Raw genomic sequence first — 22,032 nt, 5'->3', positions numbered from 1 at the left:
ATCCCACAATGGCAAATGTTGGAAATTGAATTCAATAAAATATCAGGAATTATGAATCAATTAAACCATTGTTGATTGTACTACCTGGCACTCTCATGGCCTTCAGGAAAGGAAATCTACTGTCCTCAGCTGGTCGGGCTTTCATGTAACTCCAGGCCCACAGCAATGTGGTTAACTCTGAGTTGCAGTTTGAAATAGCCAAGCCAGCCACTCAGTTATATCAGTCACTTCAAAGCCTCAAAGAAATGAAACCGTATGGTCCTCAGCACTGACTACTTGCAGCCCACAGACTGCAGTGGGTCAGGAAGGCAGCTCACCAAAACCTTCTTAAAGACAATGGGGAAAGGGGATTAAATGTTGGCCCAGCGTCCCATTAATGAATAAAGAAAGATGTTCCCACTCAGGGAAGAGACATAAATAATTTTAAACAGGGACTTTGACATATACCTTATATGGTCATGATTATCAGTAACATGGGAACAGGAGAAACATAAGCAAGGTTTAATTTTATTTTTTATTTCCATCACAGATGATTATCGGAAATCGCTTTGTTTGCTTCTTTCTCTCTATCTGTCTCTTTCTCCATCTATTCAAATCTGTCCTTCTCCCCTTCATAACAGATGTCGGTGTCACCAACATCAATCACACTATTTCCCAACTGTGTTCCGTTCTGATGTATGGTCATTAGAATCGAATTGCCAATTCTATTTTTCTCCCGACGCGAGGGGGCTGCCAAATCTGTTCAGTTTGTCTCGCACTTTCTCGTTCTTTGTTGTTTCTGATCTGTTGCATCATTCTTTGCTTTATTTAACCTTTAATTTTGTTATTACTTGGAATGTCTGCATTGCTGACAGGGGCAGCATTTGTTATAACCAAATGTCATTTACTGCGAGGTCATTCTTTCAGGCAGTACAGAACCAAGCACATTGCTGTGGGTCTCACATCAATCTTAAGCCAGACCAGATAATAACGCAAGATCTTTTTATCAAAGGACATCAGTGAAATAGATAAACGTATAGACAAAATTCTGGAGATGTAATGGTTGTTATTTCCAATTCCTGTCTTTTGTATTTACTTTCTGACATCGTCTGTGGTTGGATGTGGAACAGTCTCTTTCTGTGTCATAACCTGTGCATCTGAATTACATTTCTTCCGACATTACTGCTCTGAGAGAATGTTCCTGTCATTAAGTTATTTTAGACAACAAGAACAAAGTTGTGATCGAAATATTTGCAACTGAAAGATTGCTTAGAGGAGGGGTGGAGCCATAACGTCTGAATTTTACCAAAGTATAGATAATGGTCTATTAAGCGTTATCATTGATGCCAAGATGGTGACTGGGCATATAATCGAGCTGGTAGTGGATAGGTTTTGTAATGGACAGAATGCCGAGACATAAATGGATTTTATTTATTTAAATTCGGTTTTGAGAACAGTCTCGTTCTCAGATGTTTGTGAGGGCGGGGGTGTGGGCACTTCTGAAATTTGTGGGTAATCAATGGAATTTGCATTTGAAACTGAAGACAATAGTTTCCGTCTTTGTCAAATATAGATAACAGAAGTAGCAAAGACGTTCGCCATGGTCGAAGAGATTAATAAATGGATAGAGATGAAGAAACTTACCAGGAAAACCAACAATAGCGAGGATAGGATAGTAACCCGCCAGGATAATCATCAGTGCAGCATATATCCGAAATGGCAATGTTGACAAAGACCAGGAAAAATAGAAAAGACCCCAGTATAAACTCCTGTCCATTGTTGCAGCATTCCAGTCTAATGTTCTCAGATTCTGATCCATTAATGGATCATTCCAGACTATTCTCAGATGTTTAAATCTCCTTTTTGTGTCTCTGCAGCTGCTGATCCCTTTGAGCGCTGGAGTTGATGCATTTGCTGCTCCAATGGCATAAACCATTGCAAGAGGCCCCTTACTAATATGAGACGGAAACCATCCAGTGACACAACTCGGATCCATGGAGACTGGCATCAATCACAATCACCGAATAAACAGTTCCATTTAAACCCTTTCAATATGGTTCCTTCAGTTCACAAAAACTACTGGATTGGATTGAATGCTGGCACCGTTGGCTATTGATCACATCTTCTATCACCCATTGCTCTCGTGAAGTTAGTAGTGAGGGAGAATGATGCATGTTTTCTTATAGCAGGCTAGATGATTCTGCTGCGTTGTCAGTTTGCAATACTGTAACCAGCCGAACCTCCCACCACCACCACCCTCAAAAACCACAATCTACGTGCTGTTACCGGGCAGATCTCTCCTGGACTAGACCAGGCACCATCCAATATATTTACAGTGCATATATTTGCATTCCAATACATAGGAAATGTGAATTTGTCTGGGCATTCCTTTAAATTGATCTAATAAGGCATTTTTGTATCTTCAACACTCAATGTGCTTCAGCACTTTGTTTTAATATAAACTCAAAAACACCTTGACATACTTTATTAAGCGCAAGTTTCTTCACTTTATCCTCATGGTAACATCATGTCAGCGTTTAGTCTGGTGAAACTCTTTTGGACTGAATCGCTGACAAGATCATTCTTTATAAAGCTGATTAAACCTGTACACAATGCACCTAACAGTCTCTCAACAAAACACTATCATTGGGAAAGATACATTTACTCTGATACTTTAATCATTTTGCATGAAGAGTCACATATTATTTACTTCCTGCTGCGTAAAGATTCTGTTTGTGACTTCTGACCAAGCACATCCAGGTCTGTTTCCAAGCACTTCCCAGCCTCTCACTATTTAATGAACATTAATGTGAATGATGATATTTGTTGTTCCTATCTGAAATATTTTCTATTTTGCGAATAGCTATTGCCCAAATACTGATCCTTCTGATACCCCAAAGCCTTCACTCCAGAAAATTATATTATTCTCTTCATTCTCTCGATTATCCAACTTTTAATACATTCGGTGTATTCCACCCCTACTTACCCATGGATTCTAACGTTCCCCACTCACCTGTATTCAACCATGTCAAACGTCTGCTGAAAATTCACATACTTCATTTCCATTGGTTTTCAATTGTCCATGTCACAATGGACATCCTCCACAATATCCTGCAGGTTTATCAAAGATCAAGATCATTTTCCTTTCCTGAATCTAGATTGACTCTACCAAATCATGTCAGTATTTCCAAGTGTCTAGTTATCACATTCCTCACAAAAGGTTCCAATATTTTTTGTCAAAGCTTACAAAGCTTACATTGTTTAGTTTGCTGTTTGCTCTCTCCGTTCTGTTTTAAATATTTAGGTTTACAATCGCTGCATTCCAGTCTGGAGGATCCTTTCCAGAATCTAACCAGCTTCGAAGAATAATCAGTCATTCTTTCACTAGCTCTACTGCCACCTCCTCAATACTCTGGGACGTAGCTCATCAGATGCAGCAATATACCAAATTTAAATTCAATGAGATTTTTAAAAATGTACCTTTTATTAATTCTAATGTCCTGCTGTTCCCCATTTTAACCAATCACTCTGTTCCCTTTTATTTCTGAAAGTTTCGTTCTGAAATTTCCTCAGGGAGATGGACACAACATATTGTTCTCAGCGGACAGATGGTTTCTGTCAGCCAGTGAATATATCAGAGGACTGCACTCCGGTGGTGATGGATATGTTACTCACTCCTGCCTGGAAATTTCCAGAATTAATCCAGTTTAATTCATGATGAGCATCAGCACAGTCCTGTCACTGGTGTGTGAGCTGCACAGTATATTGAAGGAGGGGATACAGCTCAGTGACCACCTCAATTTTGAAACAAACTGGTTTCCTACCTGACACATGGTCCAGGTTAGACAAATGTCCCGGGAAATCCCAGGAGAGATAATGCACTGTCCTGCACCTCCCTATTTATAGAGCTTTCCTTCCGTGGAGCCTCATCTCCATTTGTTTACCATGGACCCAGACACTCTGTAAATGCAGTGTATAGAGTGGGGTCACCAGACCCAGCAGCTGACAATACAAACCAGAGATAAGCATCCACAGAAACTCCACTGATTTTCCAATGACAGGAACAAATCAATTCCCCACACGGAACGTGCACGGGCTCAGTGTTGAAAATTATTTCTGCTCCTCAGTTTCTCTTCCTGAATGAGAAAGCCGTTCCATCTCTACACAATCCCACAGTGACAGTTTCTCTCTCCAAAGAAGCAGTTGACAATGTAACATTCCCTTTCTCTATATCTCAGCAACTATAAGGGCAGCACCAGCATTGCGAATGGATTTAATCATCACACTCAGAGAAGAGAGATACAGGGAACCTAACTCACTTTAAATAGGGACAAATCTAAATGGACACGAAATTCAGGAATATGGGAAAATGGGGAAATGTGAGGATAACTTGCCATTTTGTTTTCCTTTCAGTTCATCATCAGCAGCCCCTTTGCTCACTTTTCATTTCATTTCCTCTTTTTCTTGCCATTTCTCCATCCATTCAATTTAAACCTTGCCCCCATCTCTCTCTCCAACCCAACCGTCCATGATACCAGGATAAATAATATTATTTCCCAGTTTGCTTTCAGTTGTGAAGCAGGGTCACTGGACTCAAACCGTTATCTGCATTTCTCCTGACAGAGGCTTACATACCTGCGAGATTCTCCAACACTTTCATACGCTGGAGAATTTTATTTTCGATCTGTAACAACCACCGTCCCTTGGTTTATTTCACCTTTAATGTTGTTGTTTCACGGGATGCCAGCATCATGGGCAAGGGCAGCATTTGTTGTCCATCACTAATTGTCCTTGAAAACGTGGCCATTTGTCAAGACAAAATGGAGCCAACAATGTTGTTGTGGGTCTGAGTTCACACTGAGCTCAGACTGAGTAATATTGTTAAGCTTCTTTAGCAAAGACAATCGGTGAAATAATAAAAATAATTCTTAACGGTTTCTGGTTTCCACGAAGGAAATTAGGTTTCATTCCAATTTTTATCATTCGAATTTAAGCTCTGTCATCGGCTGTGGTAGGGTTTTAAACACTGCCTTGGAGTCACAACCCGTGCCTTTGAATTATGCTTCTAGTTACATGATCACTCTGATACAGAGTCCTCATTGCCTAGTCCGTATTCCCTAGTTCCTGCCAGAGAGGAATGGCGGTTAAATCAGTTTAACTACCAACAATCAAAATAATTTTGGGGAAAAAAGAGAAAGAGAGATTGAGAGGTAATTTCCAGTAAGATCACAGTTTTCGGAATGCTGAAATGAAGACATTTCGACAGCATCTGCAACATGAGCCAGTATTCCTAGGAATGATAGGTGAAGGGGATACTGGCTTCAATAAAGATGAGGGAGAGTTTTAGATGAACATTTGTTCTGCAACTTTGTAACTAGGTGTGGGGTCAGCAGAGTCTTCGACTCATTGGGCTGAATCTAACAATAGTTTGTCTCAGTAACATTTTCATTGAGTGTGACAGAGGGATTGTCTGTACGAGACTGAACTAGTTTCATGGTGCTATCTTATCGAAATCACCTCATTAACTACCTACTCAATCTCATAGTGTTCCTCGCATTCAATGCCATCCCGATTCTCCAACCCAACATGGCTGGAGGGAATCACCATCGCACTGATTTCCCTGACTATTCTATGATCACTGACACTGATGCCAGCTTTAAAAGGCCAATGAGCACACTGTTGTAATTCCTCAGTTTGAAGCCACCCTGCACAGTTGACCCCGAGCATGGCAGATAGGGGGAACTGACACCACGACATTTCAACAGGGGCACAGAGGTCCTCGTGGATGGGCCAGAACAGGGGGTCTATTCTCTTCCCAGAGGAGGCCTGAACATGGTCGGAGCTCACCACGCAGCTCAGTACAGTATCTGCGGTCTCTGTCTCTCTCTTTCTCTCTCTCTCTCTCTCTCTCTCTCTCTCTCTCTCACACACACACACTTTGAATATGGAAAATTCCAGATAGTGTTCCAAAGAATTCCCATTTTCAGGTACAGGAACTTTCAATCATTCAACCCCGCGAGGTCCTGCAAAAATATGCACTTATTTTATATCCAATCACAATTAGTAATTCTGGCTATTTCACTTTGTCTCACCTTATTGTATTCAGCCAAACACTGCTTCTAAACACTTGTCCCGTTACGAAATGCAATTTTGAGCAGAGAACTATTTTTCCTCAACTGTTATCTTGACTGTTATCTGAATTGTACCTTTTTTCTTGTTATGAAAGTTTCTCTTGCCCTTTGCCTGTGCCTGTTTCTGTCTGTAACAGTTACACTGTCTCCCAATCAGTTGGCTGGACGGCTGGTTTGTGATGCAGAGGGAGCCCAGCAGTGCAGGTTCAATTCCCCCAAACTGACAGAGGTTGCCATGAAGGGGACACTCTCTCAACAATGGGCAATCGAGCATGGCCAATCCACTCTAAGCTGCACATCTTTGTACTCTGGCAGGAAACTGGAACATTGGGAGAGAACCCACACAGATACGTGGAGAATGTTCAAACTCACTTGAGGTTCGAATTGAACCCAGCTCCTTGGTGATGTGTGGCCGCAGTGCTAACCACATATCCATCATAGTCCTCAGTTAGTTCTGTTAATTACTCGTAGCTGACTGAAGAAATCCAACTGGACTCTTCTGATAACTGACCCTGACCCAGTATGAGACCTTTATCATCGGCCATATCGCCAACCTGGTTACATTTAAAATTTGTTGTGAGCAGTGGAGGAGTGGGACTAGAAATGGAAACAGTGACACCCTCCAACCTCAGTCAGAACCGGAGTGAGGAGAAATTCACAAAGTGGGAATTCATTCAAGTGGGAATTCCCTTGCCCAGAAGGTTGGGAGGGCTGAATCTTCATATTATATCGAGGCTGACTTTGTCAGATTTTCCATAGACAGGTGAATCAGGGATCATTGTGAAATAAGAGAACAGTGCATCTGGGAACACAATGAGATGATCAATGACCTTATTGACTGCTGCAATAGTGTCAAAGTGCCGAATGGCCCAGTCGTGTCCGTTAGCCCTATGTTCTGATGTTCCATTCAGCCCTTCGGTCCTGCTGTGCAGGAGCAGATTGAGGCCACTCTGATGGTTTGGTGTAGTTTGGCAAATGTATTGGAAATCCAGGCTAGGTCAGGCAGTGACCCCCCCTCCCCCATCCCTCTTTTCAGGCTTCCCCTCTCTGTAAGTTCTGCTCCTGATATTGGTCATGTTACAGGCCCAGATTCGCATTGAATAAAGCCCCCATGCTCCACACAAGGTCAACTCAGACAAATCCTCTGCTGTCTCTGAATGCAACATTTTACATTATGACTTCCATGAAAATATTCAATTATTTTCCAAAAACATAAATAGGAACGTAAGAAATAGGAACCTGCGCTGTCATTCAGTAAGAGCATGGCTGATCTACTCTACAACTCAACTCCACTTTCCTGCTTACCCCTTGCATCCCTCAACTCGCTGAAATGTCACAAACCAATCCACCCATCTGTAAATACAATCAGTGACCCAACCTCCACAACTCTCGGGGTTAGGAAATTCCAGCCATTCACTACCTTCTGAAAGAAGACATTTCTTTACGTCTCAGTTTGAAATCGATATTCCTTATTCTGTACCGACATCCCTGACTTCGAGGCTCTGCCTGGTGTGGAACCACATCCTCAACACCGACCTTGTCAAGCCTCCTCTGCATCTTGTCCGTTTCAGTAATGACACCCTCATTCATTTAAACCACAATGAGTAATCGCCTCAGCATTTTTGATGTATTCAATAATTTAATCCTTTCATCCCATGAACCAGTCTAATGAACCAACATTTCTGCATCAACATGCTGACGTTATGTTTCATGCAGAGAACATGCCACTACGTTGTACTGCTTCTTTTTTTAAGGAGTCCTCTCCATTTAATAACAGCCTGCCTTTTGGTTGTCAGTGTCATCCTCAAACTCGAATGTATATTGCACACAGCTCCTGCCGTCAGGAGCTGAGTGCAGCTCTTGTAAGCAGCTGTTGCCATCGGACTGATATTTGCGGTACTCCATTTTGTTCATAAAGATGAATGAATTCTGACTCTCCGATTTCTATGTGTTTACCAAGTGTTATCCCATGCTAATGCTATACCCATCATACTATGAGCTTCTGTCTTGCGTAAGAACCTTTATTTTGTGAAACCTTGTGGAAAATTTCTGAAAAGCCTCATGATTGCCAGTCCCCCTTTGTCAAGGCCACTTGTTACATTCTCATGGATTTCCAGAAAAGCTTTGCATGATTTTACAGGCAAAATGTATTTTGCCTTTAACAAGACCATGCTGACTCTGTGTGAAGCTTTTCTAAATGCTCTGCAGTCTCTTCCTTAATAACAGACTCTCGCAGATTCCCAGTAATAATGGTGAGGCTAAGTGTTTCCTGCTTTCAGTCTCGCTCGTTTCTTGAAGACAGGCGCCACATTGGAGCGTCTCCAGTTTCACTGGATCACTCCTTTAATCCAGAGAGTTATGGAATATTTCACACAGTGCCACCAGCCACTCTGTGACCACTTCTTTTAAAACCAGCTATGAATTGCTGATGACCTGTTTACCCTTGGTCTTATCTGTTTGAGAAATGCCTTGTTCCTTCTGTTAGACACAGCTCAAGATCTTCCCCCCATTACCATTTTGTTTTGTACCATTGAAATATTTACAGCACCTTCACCCGTGAGGATCGTGTAAAATACTGGCGTAAATTATCTGTCTATTTCCTGTATCCAGTTCCCCAGTCACACCCTCCAATTGTCGCAAAAAACCTTCCTGACTTTCTTTCTACCAAAGATCACACAAACCTCTTGAATTCTTCTTATATAAATGGAAAAGCTCGTGCTGCTTGTTAATATATTTCTTGCCAATTTGCTTACATCACATCTTTTCTTTCATTTATTTCGCTTTCTATATTCATACAATCATATCGCATACAAACACAATCTTTGGTCCAACTTGTCCATGCCGGCCAGGTTATACAAACTAAACTATTCCCATCTTCTTGCATTTGGCCCATATGCCTCTAAACGGCCCTCATTCACGTGTTCGTCCAAATGTCTTTTAAACGTTAGAACTGTTCCCCTGGCAGCTCATTCCATAAACCAGTGGAAAAGACCTCGGCTTTTCATCTTGTCCATGCCTCCCCTGATTTTGTAAATTTCTATAATGCCACCCCACAACCTCCTACACTCCATCTGATACTAACTTCAAGAACAAGCATTTAAAGATCAGCACTGCAAATTTGAAACAATGTTAAAAGCGATAGGTAAACAGCACTCAGACCAATCTTCATACGGTGATTTGTTTTCTTCTTAATGTTACAATACTAAACCAGCATGAAAATCTTACTAGTGCCAATAAGCCGTCAAGTGACTTAATTCCTTGGTCTGTTAGCGGTGATCTCTACAGTGAAAATGTATCTCTGGCCAGATCTATATAATAGCACATGTTCAACATTCTCCCTCCTGGCCTCCCTATGGCCTTATGTGGTGGTGTCTTCTTTATGTTGCAGTCAATAGAGAGAACCCATTTCCCCCATTCACATCTTAATTTAAACTCATTTTGTATCATCTTCTCGTTTACTGCTAAAAGCCTGGTTATCTTTTGCCACACCCTCTTTTCCCGCCACCTACCCCCCCACCTCTGGCAAGGAACTAAAATGCCCAGTTTCCAATCCTTTTCAGTTCTGAAGAAGTGTCATACTGGACTTGAAACGCTAACTCTGTTTCTCTGTCTCTGCAGATGCTGCCAGACCTGCTGAGTTTCTCCAGAAATAAATAGGCACAGCACGAATTTTCAATTAAACAAATAACTATGAATACTTGAAACAAAAATGCACAAATTGCTGTGAAAACTGGGAGCTTTGTCGAAAGGTCACTGGACCCGAAAGATGAACTTAGCTTTCATTTCACAAGATGCAGCGAAAACAGTTTAGTTCCTTCAGCAATTTCTGCATTTGGAACATTATCCAAAGACGTATGTTGAATCTGCTCAAACACCCTGTCCAGCAGAGAGTGCTGTACATTGGGATTTGAACAAAAATGCAAAGTGCACAAGTTCATTGTCTCTGAAACGACATAAGTCTGGCATCACTGACACGACCGAGGCCTTAATCATGGTCAGGGAGAAAAATACTCGAAAAACATTCATTTCAAACGCAGAAGATATTGTGACGGGAAAGAAAATGATTCAGATTAATATGTTACAAATGTAACAAATTGGAGGCATGACATCAGGGAGAGACCCTCAGCAGAATGAGAATATGAAACTGGAAGTGTTCGCACATCAGAAACGAGGTTAAGTCACTGAGTACAGGGCTGATGGGTGAATGGGTCCTGGTGTGTGAGCTGGGGGAATGTCTGTCGAATTGATTTGCAGATATTGCAGATCAAACTGGGTTATCATGTGATGCTGTAGATCACAGCAGCAGCCGCAGCAGAATTGCATTCAATCACAATCCATAACTTTTCCCCAGGCTAATCCATGACTCTACCATTATCATCAAGCCGAGTGATGGTTCAGTGACGAGTTTGGGTGAACATGCCAGAGTCAGAACTATGTGTATCTAAACCTGATGACAACCCATTAAAGCTACCGCACTTAACTGATTACATTCCAAACAGCAGAACTACCATCTGGTGGAGAAGGGGAAATGATCCCAAGACAAACAGATATGATTGAAACTCTGCAGTCAAGCCACATCCAGTCATCATTGTCGATGGATTAATAAACAACTTACAGGAGGAGATAACTCCACAAATATCCCCAGCTCTGTATATCAGTGTAAAAGACAAGGATAAATACTATCTGCACTATCCTCAGCTAGAAGTGTTGAGTCGATAATCCACCTCAACCTCCTCATGATGCCCACAGAATCACAGATGCCAGTCTTAAACCAATTCGATTCGCTGCACGTGACATGAAGAAACAGCTGAACACAGTAGATATGATAACGACAATGGACCCAGACACCATTCCTGCAATAGGACTGAAGATTGTACTGCACAATAAGCTGTGTCGCTGGGGAAGCTGTTTAAATCCAGCTCCAACTCTGACATCTGCCTGGCCACATGGAAAGTTCCTCAACTATATCCAGTCCCATAACAAGGGAATGAATACTGTCTGATCATTTCCCACGCCCTCAGTCCCGTCGCGATTATTACATTGGTGGGAATTATTTTTGACTGAGCTGTCATACAGTACAAAAATAATGTGCTCAGTGTGGTATCCGATAGGTCCCCATGTGGAGATGTTGTTGTTGTGCAAATGTCACTGGATTACTGATCCAGACCAGGATAATACTCTGGCAGCTGGTGGAAGTTAAAAACAATTAACAAAATATCGAGACATAAAATCTGGTGCCAGTAATATTGACCTTGAATCTAATGTCCATTGTAAACATCTGTCCCTTCCCCAATGTATTTACAGGAAGTGAATCTCCCGTGCTTCCTCTTCTGGTCTACAAGTGTCTCCTGACAAATAGACATGTGATAAACTCTGCAATGGTCAATGGAACGGCCAAGCAAGACACTCGATTGTACAAAATTGCTCTGAGTTCTTAAAGGATAAAACCAGACAGAACACTGGCAACGAGCTTTGGGAAAGGGAACGGCACACACAGTCCTGTCAACTAGACAGATGCTGCCTTCCTAATGTTTAAGAGCTTGTGACACCAATGAAAGAGCTTTCCCGCACACTGCACAGAAACATCAGGAAGGGAGCAGAGCATTAGACACTTTTAGTTTTCCCTGTTCTAGCTTATGGAGACAAGTTCACTTTTATAACCCTAGTTAATGCATTCTTCATAAACTCATTAATTCCTGTCTTATGCTGCTCAATGATTGACAGTCCAACCCATACAATCACAGAAGCACTGACTCTGTACTGTCAGAAATACAGCACAATCTACATTAGTCCCACTATCCGATAAGAGGCCCATAACCATATATGTTATGGCACTTCAATGGCACGACCACGTATTTATTAACGGTTGTGAGGTTACCTGTGCCAGCTGCCCTCTCAGGAAGTACATTCCTGAACCCAACAGCCTCTGGATGAAAACCAATCCTCATATCCTCACTAAACATCAAACCCTTCACTTTAAAATGGTACTCCCTTCTTCTTCGCCCTTTGACTGAAAGGAGCAGCTGCTGTCTATCAATCCTGTTCATGTCCTTGGTAATCTTATCCTTCTGAAGCATGTCCCTCTCAGCCTTCTCTGCCTCAAAGTAAACAACCCGAGCTGATCTACTCCATCTAAGGGAACATCCTGGTGAATCTCCACTGCACCCTCTCCAGTGCAATCACATTCGTCCTGTAATGGGACTCCCAGAACTGTACATAACTCTACAGAACTGTACGTTTGGCCTCATCAAAGTTCCGCATAGCTCTTGTAATCTGTGCTTCCATGAATAAAGGCTATGTTTATGGTCGCTATGCTTTGGCAACTTGTGCATTAACCTGTTTAATCACATTCAGGGATATGTGGCGCAGCACCCTCTGAGCTTCCTAGTGTGCTGCTATTCATTGAGTCCTCCCCTGTCTGGTTCCTTCTTCCAAAGTACATCACCTCATATTTCTCAGGGTTACATTCCATCAGCCATTGATACACCCATTTGATCATTCCATCTGTATCTTCCTATAATATAAGGCCTTCTTCCTCACTGCCAACCAACAAGCCAAACTTTGTGTCAAACTCAAAATGATTTATCACTCACCCCAACACCTCCATAATCACAGCGGCATCATTTATGAATACTACAAATAATAAGGTTAAAAATCACACAACACCAAGTTATAATCCAACAGTTATATTCGCACGCACTAGCTTTCACAGCGCTGCTTCTTCATCACGTGATTATGCTCTTCGAAAGGTCGTGTCTCCAAATAAACTGTTGGACTATCATCTAGTGTTCTGTAATTTTTAAACTTTGCGCAAGCCAGTCCAACACTGGCATCTCCGAACCACAAATAATATGGGACACAGAACTGATCCCTGTGGTACACGATTGGATACTGGTCTCCAGTGAAACAAACGGACTTCTACCAGCAGACCTTCTGTCTCCTACCACTAAGTTGATTTGAATGCAACTTGACAAGTCACTAACGAGTCCTACCTGTTCCAGGGTTATTCTGTTCCACTTGATGTATTTGTAGAATATCTGGGGATTCTCCCTAATCTTGTCCTACCAGAAGGTTTCCATGTCGCTGTGTTAGTCAGTCCTCTTCAAATGAAGAACTGCCTTTTTCTTGCAGTCTGAAATGGTCCATCCTTTACCTGCCATTATTTGCCTTAAATGTAGAGTAGACAACCAGAGAAACATCCTGTTTATTTCCACCTTGTCATTTGTTTAGTTACTTTTCTAAATTTCACTCGGATCACCTCTCATTCTTCGAAACTCTAAAGAACACAGGCCGAGTTTCCACATCAGGCAATCTCACCATCTGAGGGATTAATCTGGAGACTGTCCATTGCACATCCTCGGTGGTCAGTATATTCTTTCTCAGATTGTGTCAATACTCTATGTACAGTCTCATTAACAAGCTGTGAAACTGCTTCAACATGACCTTCCAACTGTGTTCTGATTCTCTTAAATGAAGGCGAACTTGACTTAACTTTCCACTTCTATATATTCCTCCAATTACCATTCACATTACTTTATTTAGGAATTCACTGCATGAGTTCTTATAAAAAAGTCTTCTGAAAATCGAAATATGCCATTTCTATGTTGTAATAAACAAGTTCAAATCATTCTAAAGTTTTTCAAGGATGAAGACTCTGTCAGACTCTGTCAGTGTATACTGATTCTCTCCAATGTTGCTGTTAATTTCTAAATATCCAATATCTGACCCTATATAATAGATTCCATCAGTTTCCCTACAGATGTCAAGTTAATTGGTCTGCAGTTCTCCACACTATCTCTTCTTCCCTTTGCAGATGTTTGAATCCCTTCCATTCATCAACAATGCTTGGAACACATTGACTAACTTCCAGCCTCTGCAGAATGTACAGGGAAAAAATAGTCATCGACAGCATCATTAATGTGTCTATTGCTGATTTATTTCTCATGTTTTGATCCGAAGTACAACTGGCTCATTATAGTTAGCAATGCTTAATCCAGCTACAATACTACTATGCTAGCCTTCAACTACTACCTTGTTACTGATATGAATTGAGTTGATGTCTTTAGTTCCACAAGTTCCATGTGATCACTTAGTATTTCTCAGTGATTTTCCTCTGTGATGACAAATGCAAAGTAACTGGCTGCTTTCTTCGTCATTTCCCTGTTCTCCACAATAACCTCTCCTCTCACCATTACAAGATTCCACATTTGACCTTGCTTTTATTTTGTTTTCTTTGCAATTCAGATTGTAGATTTATGTAGTCTTTATGTTCTTCTTTCACAGAATCGTTAAAAGCCCACAGCATGGAAAAGGCCCTTGGGCCCAACAAGTCCATCCTGCCCTTCTGAAGAGTAACCACCCAGACCCATTCCCCTCTGATTCTACATTTTGAGAGTGATACAGCAAATCTACACATCGATGAACACTTTGGGCAAATAAGCATGGCCAATTCACCTAACGTGTAAATCTTTGGACTGTGGGAGGAAACCGGAGCACCCAGAGGAAACCCACGCAGACAGAGGGAGAATATGCAAACTCCACACAAACAAATTTCTGAGAATTTTCCGGTTTCCACCATGTCTAAAATTCTTCTGAAATCACTTCCTACGATTAATATAATCTTTAATTGATCATGTTAGCATTCATTAAGTCACTTGCTCTTTCCTTGGTGATTCTATCTTAAAGAAGTAGACATTTTATTTCACACATTGCAGTATTTCTGCAGAGCTTCTGGTCTTGACCAGGTGTATCCAAGAAGAGAGCAAAAGACGAGAGAAGATATTGCAGGGGTCCTGGCCGAACTTTTTGCATCATCGCTGGCCACGGTGGAGGTCCTGGAAGACTAGAGGGTAGAGAACGCTGTGCCCTTGTTCAAGGCGAGCTGCGAAGAAGAACCTGTGAACTGTAGACCAGTTAGCTTTACAACTGTAACAACTTGAGAAGGTTCTGAGAGGTAACATATACATGCATTTGAAAAGACACGGATTCATAAGGAGCAGTCAGCACTGCTTTGTGGATCGGATATCATGGCTCACAATTCTTTAGCGTTCTTTTGAAGAAGTGACCTGGAATGTTGATGAGGTTAGGGTGGTAGACATAGTCTATCTAGATTTAAGAAAGGCCTTTGATAAGGTTCCACATGATAGGCTGCTCTGAATGGTTCGATAGCATGGAATCCAGGGGACTCTGGCAAATTGGATATTCAATTGGCTTGATGGTAGAAAGCAGAGGCTAATACTGGAAGGATGCTTGGGGAACTTGAGGTCTGTGACTATTGGAGTGTCTCAGGGGTTGGTGCTGGGCCTATTACTGTTTGTTATCTATATCAATGATTTGGATGAGAATGTGCAAAGCATGATTAGTAGTTAGGCTGATGACAGTAAAATAGGCAGGACTGTGAACAGTGAGGTTATCAGAAATTGAAGCAGGATCTTTATCAGCTGGGGAAGTGGGCTGAGAAATGGCAAATGTAGATTAACATATGGGATGTTGCTTTTTGAAAATTCAAATCCAGGTTGGAATTTCGTGGTGAATGTTAGACCCTCAAGAATTGTAGTGGAACAGGGGGACCTTGGTGCTCAGATCCGTGGTTCTCTGAAAGTAGTTGAACGTAGACAGGGCAGCGAAAAAGGCTTTTGGCACACTGGCCTTCATCAGTCAGGGCATTGAGTATAGACGTTCGAGAGTGATATTGCAGTTGGACAGGACGCTGGTGAGACATGCACTTGGAGTATTGTGTTCGGTTTTGTTCACTTGCCATAGGAAGGATGTGATTAAATTGGAAAGAAGACAGAAGAAATTTACAAGGATGTTGCCAGTACTCAATGGTCTGAGTTGTAGGGAGAGTTTGGAGACGCATTTTCCTTTAAGTGGAAGAAACTGAGGGGAAATCGTATAGAAATGTATAAGATCATGAGATGCGTCAATAAGGTGAATGCACTCATTCTTTTTCCCAGTTTTGAGAATCAAAGACTAGAGGACATCAGGTTAGAGGTGAAAGAATAGAAATGATCCTGAGTGCCAAGTTTTTTTACGTAGAGGTTAGTAGACATATGGAATTAGCAGACAGCAGTTTGATTGAGGCACGTACATTAACAACATTCAAAAGGCTTTTAGACAAATACGCAGATAGGAAAGATTTAGAAGAATAAGGGACATAGGCAGGGAAATGGAATTAGCATGGATGGACATTTTGGTCGACACGGACCGCTTTCGTGCAAAGGGCCTGTATCCAACCTGCAGGACTTCATGATTCTAATACTCTAACGACAATTTCGTGTCTACCACTCCGTGTTCAAACATTCGAGATTGTATGCAGGCGCCGTGTAAAATGCAGTATATTAACCTCTCTAGTCCTCAGAGCAAGGTTATTAATGAGTCCTTCTAACCACACAACACCAAATCCAAAATAACCTGCTGTCTTGTTTGAGTCACAACATACTCTTCAACCAACCTGTTATACGCTAATGGAATTTACTTTTCACAACTTTGGCAGTCACTTAGTTAACGCTGTTTAGATGCAATTTGAGATCATGCAATAATACAATATTTGCATCTCTAATTTACAGAGCATATCATGCACAGAATTTGCCTGAGAGCAAATAATACACTAATACACTAACACTTGCTTCTCCTTCCTATTTGTAAGATCTACCCAAACTGATTCTGTGGAAGCTGAGGGACAGGGTCTGTGGCGTTATTAGTGATAGACGTGAACAAGCCATTCTGGGAGGGTCACCTCAACGCTGACATGGTCTGAAGAAATGACCAGCGTCACAGGACAAGCATCAATATCCTCCCCACTCTGCCAGGTTAACTTTAACCGTACTCTCTCTGCGCCCTCACACTCACGACCTGTTATAGCACCTACCCCCTAACAAGGCTCATATTATATCTCTAAATAAGGCTCAGGCACTACCACTCTCACTATTGAATTCAGCACCTACCATCCCCCCTCCCCCCCACCCCCCGCCCACCCCGCGCACTCTCTCCCTCCACTATACTCCCAACACTAATAACACTGTTCAAAGTTTGCGAGAAGATTTGTAGCTTGGGTGCTCGTTGTGGTGGTTCTGTTCGCCGAGCTGGGAATTTGACTTGTAAACGTTTCGTCCCCTGTCTAGGTGACATCCTCAGTGCTTGGGAGCCTCCTGTGAAGCGCTTCTGTGCAGTTTTCTCCGGCATTTATAGTGGCCTGTCTCTGCCGCTTCCGGTTGTCAGTTCCAGCTGTCCACTGTAATGGCCGGTATATTGGGTCCAGGTCGATGTGTTTGTTGATAGAGTCTGTGGATGAGTGCCATGCCTCTAGGAATTCCCTGGCTGTTCCCTGGCTGTGAACACCAACTAGCCACTAAACGACACGACCAGCTATCCTTAGTAGCTACACACACAGACGTCAAGCAATATGAATTCGACTGGGACATCACTACTATTATAGGACAAGCCAAACAGATAACAGCCAGGGAATTCCTAGAGGCATGGCACTCATCCACAGACTCTATCAACAAACACATCGACCTGGACCCAATATACCGGCCACTACAGCAGACAGCTGGAACTGACAACCGGAAGCGGCAGAGACAGGCCACTATAAATGCCGGAGAAAATAGCACAGAAGCGCTTCACAGGAGGCTCCCAAGCACTGAGCATGTCATCTAGACAGGGGACGAAACGTTTGCAAGACAAATTCCCAGCTCGACGAACAGAACCACAACAACTAATAACACTGCATGGATACAACACTGTGGGCTGACTCCCTCCGAACACCTCACCATTCCCCCTCCCCCTCCACCTACACCGGCATTAACACAGGGACACACACTCCCACCACCACTCCCTCCCCCCCTTTCTCCCATTCCCGCAGAAACGGACTGTAATAGGAGAGAAAGGGCCAAGCCAGATGGTGGAGCACCCGATATTTGATCCGCCTCCCCCCTCCCCCCTCTCCCAACCATGTGGGGAGGACCCTGGTATGAGCCAGAGAAGACCGGGACGTGTCGTATGGAGATTCCTCGACATCCATGTCCCTCCAACTGAGTAAAAAAACAATGTTCAGTGAAGGGCAATTCGCACTTTAACCATTCTGTCTGTTCTCACAATTTTCTCCCTCCCAAAACAACAAACAACTCATTGCAGAGCGATCCAGACACAAAAATATTCAGAGACATATGTAAATACGTTAATATATTGTCACTCACCGTGCATACACGGAGATAGAACCGCATACGTGTAGTGGCATACGGAGACATAGACAGTTGCACACAAATAGACACAAGCACAAGTAAAACTCACAGGTTAATACACAGATGAACCGATGTCAGCACATAAATACACAAACACACAGATACATGAACAAACACACACAGGTGCACTTACAGACTCACAGAGACACAGACACTAGTGCTTATAAGACAGAGATAGATAGGTTTTTGATGAATAAGCATGTCAAGAGTTACGGAGAGTAGTCAGGAGAATGATGTTAAGAAATCTCTAATCTCTCTGGCATTCAGAGTCGATGGGCCGAATGTCCTAATTCTGCATTTTTAATGCTCGTGCGGTGTCATGCTATCAGTTATTCTCTTCCTGGGACAGGAGCAGGGAATGAGTTTAATACATATTTGATTGAAAAGGGTCAATGGTCCTATTGGACAGGTTTAGAGGGCTGAATGGTTTATGTCTATGCCTAATTATTATGTCCTTGTATTTCAAAAAACGTGGCGATTTCATGTTAGGTTAACACAGTTTAAAATAACAGGTTCCACACTGAAATAAGGTCGCCCCTTTAATTCTAGTGGTGTACTATCGGTAGGGTCCTCATCCTCAGGGAGCAGGGAAAATTCGGTTTTTGAAGATATTCAAGGCTGACCTCGACTGATCTTTGCTGGACAGGAGAGCCAAAATTTTTGGGAACAGACAGGAGATGGATGGTCAATCACAATCGGATCAGTCAGGAGTATTCTGACTGGTGGCGCCGAATGGACAACTACTTCCCCTACCCCATGTGTTGTTCCTCAATCCACCCTTCGATGCGCTTACAGAAATACATTGCTGGCCCTACCCAATTTGTTGTTCCCTCAATCCACCCTTGATGCTGTTACAGGGATATACTGCTGCCACTACCCGATGTATTGTGCCCTCCATCCACCCCTCCAAACTGTGACAAAGATAGGGGGCCATCTCATTTAGCCAGTCATTATCGTTACCATGAGACTGGAGGAGTGTATTCTGCCTATTTAATAAGTTACAGAGGAAAATAGAACGAATCATTTTAGCTCATTGAGTACATTTTACTGCACAGGACGTCATGTAAACATCTGAGCTGTTACACAGGAAGCTATTGCTAACAGGAAATAGAGAGTAGCGATAAATGCTTATTTTCACATGACAAAGCTGTAACTGGTGGAGTGCCTCAGAGATCACTATGGGATCATCAACAATCAGTACCTGGACCAAAGATCTGGAGGAAGGTTCTGAATATATCAAAGCCCAATTAGCTTAAACACCAAGCTGGTCATCCAGTATGTCATCAAATGGAGATCGTGTGTGATCAATGTGATATAGGCAAAGGGAGATTCGTGAGCAAACCTTCACTAGATATAGCATAATGTGAGTTGTCTATTTTGGATGGAAGGATAAAACAATGGTAAACAATTTAAGTGGAGAGAGACTGCAGAACTCTGAGACACAGACGGTATGCATGATCCTGCTACACGAATCAGATATAGTTAGTCTGCACTTGCTGTAAGTGATTTGGAAGCTAAGTGGAATGATTGTGTTTCTGGCAAAGAGTACCAGGTTTAATCAGTAATGTTTTACTGCATCTGTACCGGTAAAAGTGAGGAGTGCAGATGCTGGAGATCAGAGTCGAACAGTGTGAGGCTGGAAAAGAACAGCCAATCAGGCAGCGTCTGAGGAGCAGGAAAATTGGCGTCACGGGTATAAGTCTTTCATCAGGAATATGACCGAAACATCGAGTCTCCTGTTCGTTGGGTGTGCCTGACCTGTTGTGGTTTTCCAGCATCACATTTTTCGCGTCTACGTCTGTGCAGGGTGTTGCTAAGACCACATCTGGCACATTATGTGCAGTTTTGATCCCTTAACCTAAAAAACGTTCTTGAAGCTTATGAACAATGTTTTGTTCACACTTTTCTGGAATGAGGGCCTTTTGTTTTGAAACACTATCAATTTTGGTCTTAGATGAGAAATCCTTTAGAAGCATACACGATTTTGAGAAAAATCAGTGGGATGCACATTTTCTCTTCTCAGGGAGACAAAAACTATGGAATAAATTTTAAGAATAAAATGCATTGATTTTAGCACAGATATTATGAAAACATCAGCCGATTTTTAAAAATTAAGCATATGCATACCAGCAAATCATCAAATTATAAAGCAGGAATTTTCTCTTTTGCTAATGAAAGGCACTGTGTATAACAACAGCAATGATGCATTTGCATATCGTCCATTATGATCCATTCCAGAGAATGTTCACGACGAACGCACATGGCCCAGTTTGGTGTTCAGTTGATATGATTGCATGTTTCAACACAGAGAGGGAGAACAATGTTCCCTGCCTGAGAAGCAGCAGCCGACGGATCTATCTTTTTTTGTTCCAACTGGCAACAGTAAATCTCTGACTCACCTCTACCTGATGAGTCGTGGAATATTCCTGATGAGAGGTTCATTGGAATCTCTCTACCATCTGAAGCAAAGGGAATTCAGCTAAATCCAACTATTCTGGGGAGAAGTCACATCACAAGTAGCTTGCCTGAGCAGAATGGGCGGCTCGGCGGCTCAGTGGTCAGCACCACTACCTCCCAGCACCAGGGTCCTAGGTTTGATTGCAGCCTCGGGCGACTGTCTGTGTGGAGTTTGCGTATTCTCCCCGTGTCTGTGTGGATTTCCTCCGGGTGCTCCGGTTTATTCCCACTGGTCCAAGAATGTGCAGGTCAGGTGAATTAGCCATGCTAACTTGCCCATAGTGTTCGGTGCATTTGCCAGAGGGAAATGGGACTGGATCATTTAATCTTGGGAGGGTCGGTGTGGACTTGTTGAGCTGATGGGCCTGTTTCCACACTGTAAGGAATCTAAACTAATGACTTCAGAGGACCGAATAACATTTGGGACAGTCTGTCATCTATCCATTTGTTATGAGTTCAACTGTTATGAAACTCTGGAAAGCTTTCATTCTTCTGTTTGTCTTAAGATCTGTGTGTGTGTGTGTTTCACATTATTCTAGATGAGCCAGGCTGACATTTATATCATTAGCCATATCACTAAACTTTGAAATTTGTTGTAATAAGTGGAGCAGTGTGACAGCAAAATGAAACACTGACCCTACAATATTGATTGGACCACGAATGACAAATTCTAAAATGGCTGTTCAAGTGGGAGTTCCCTTCCCCAGAACTTTGTGGTGCCTGGATGTTTACATTTATTCAAAGTTGTGTCTGTTAAATATTTGATAGACAAGTGAATGTAGGAAAATGGTGCACGTGCAGAAGAAGTACTGCTGAGACAACAATCAGATCAGCTACGATCTTAGTGCGTGGCAGAGCAAAGACAAAGTGCCTAATGGCCCACTCCTGCTCCTCAGTCCGATGTTCCTATATTCCATTCAGTCCCTCACAGGAGTAGACAGAGGCCAATTGCTCGAAATACCTGGTCCACAGTAATACAGGATCTCCTTCTGTCCCTCACAATTGTCACACAAAGTTTGGCATGGGTTGAAAAATGTTAATTCAAAACCCAGGCTGGGCTCAAAAGACGCCTCTGGTCTATTAATAGAGTGTCTCCTCTCTGCAACTTGTGCTTCATTTGTTGGTCATGGTGCAGATCCAGATTCACTGTGAATACAGTCCCCATACCTGACCCTGAAATGACTCATAAAATACTTTGCTCTCTGTAACTGTAACATCCAATG

The sequence above is a fragment of the Chiloscyllium punctatum genome, unplaced genomic scaffold (genome assembly GCF_047496795.1).
Source record: "Chiloscyllium punctatum isolate Juve2018m unplaced genomic scaffold, sChiPun1.3 scaffold_134, whole genome shotgun sequence".
NCBI classification, from domain to species: domain Eukaryota; kingdom Metazoa; phylum Chordata; class Chondrichthyes; order Orectolobiformes; family Hemiscylliidae; genus Chiloscyllium; species Chiloscyllium punctatum.
Note: the sequence above shows the minus strand (reverse complement) of the source record.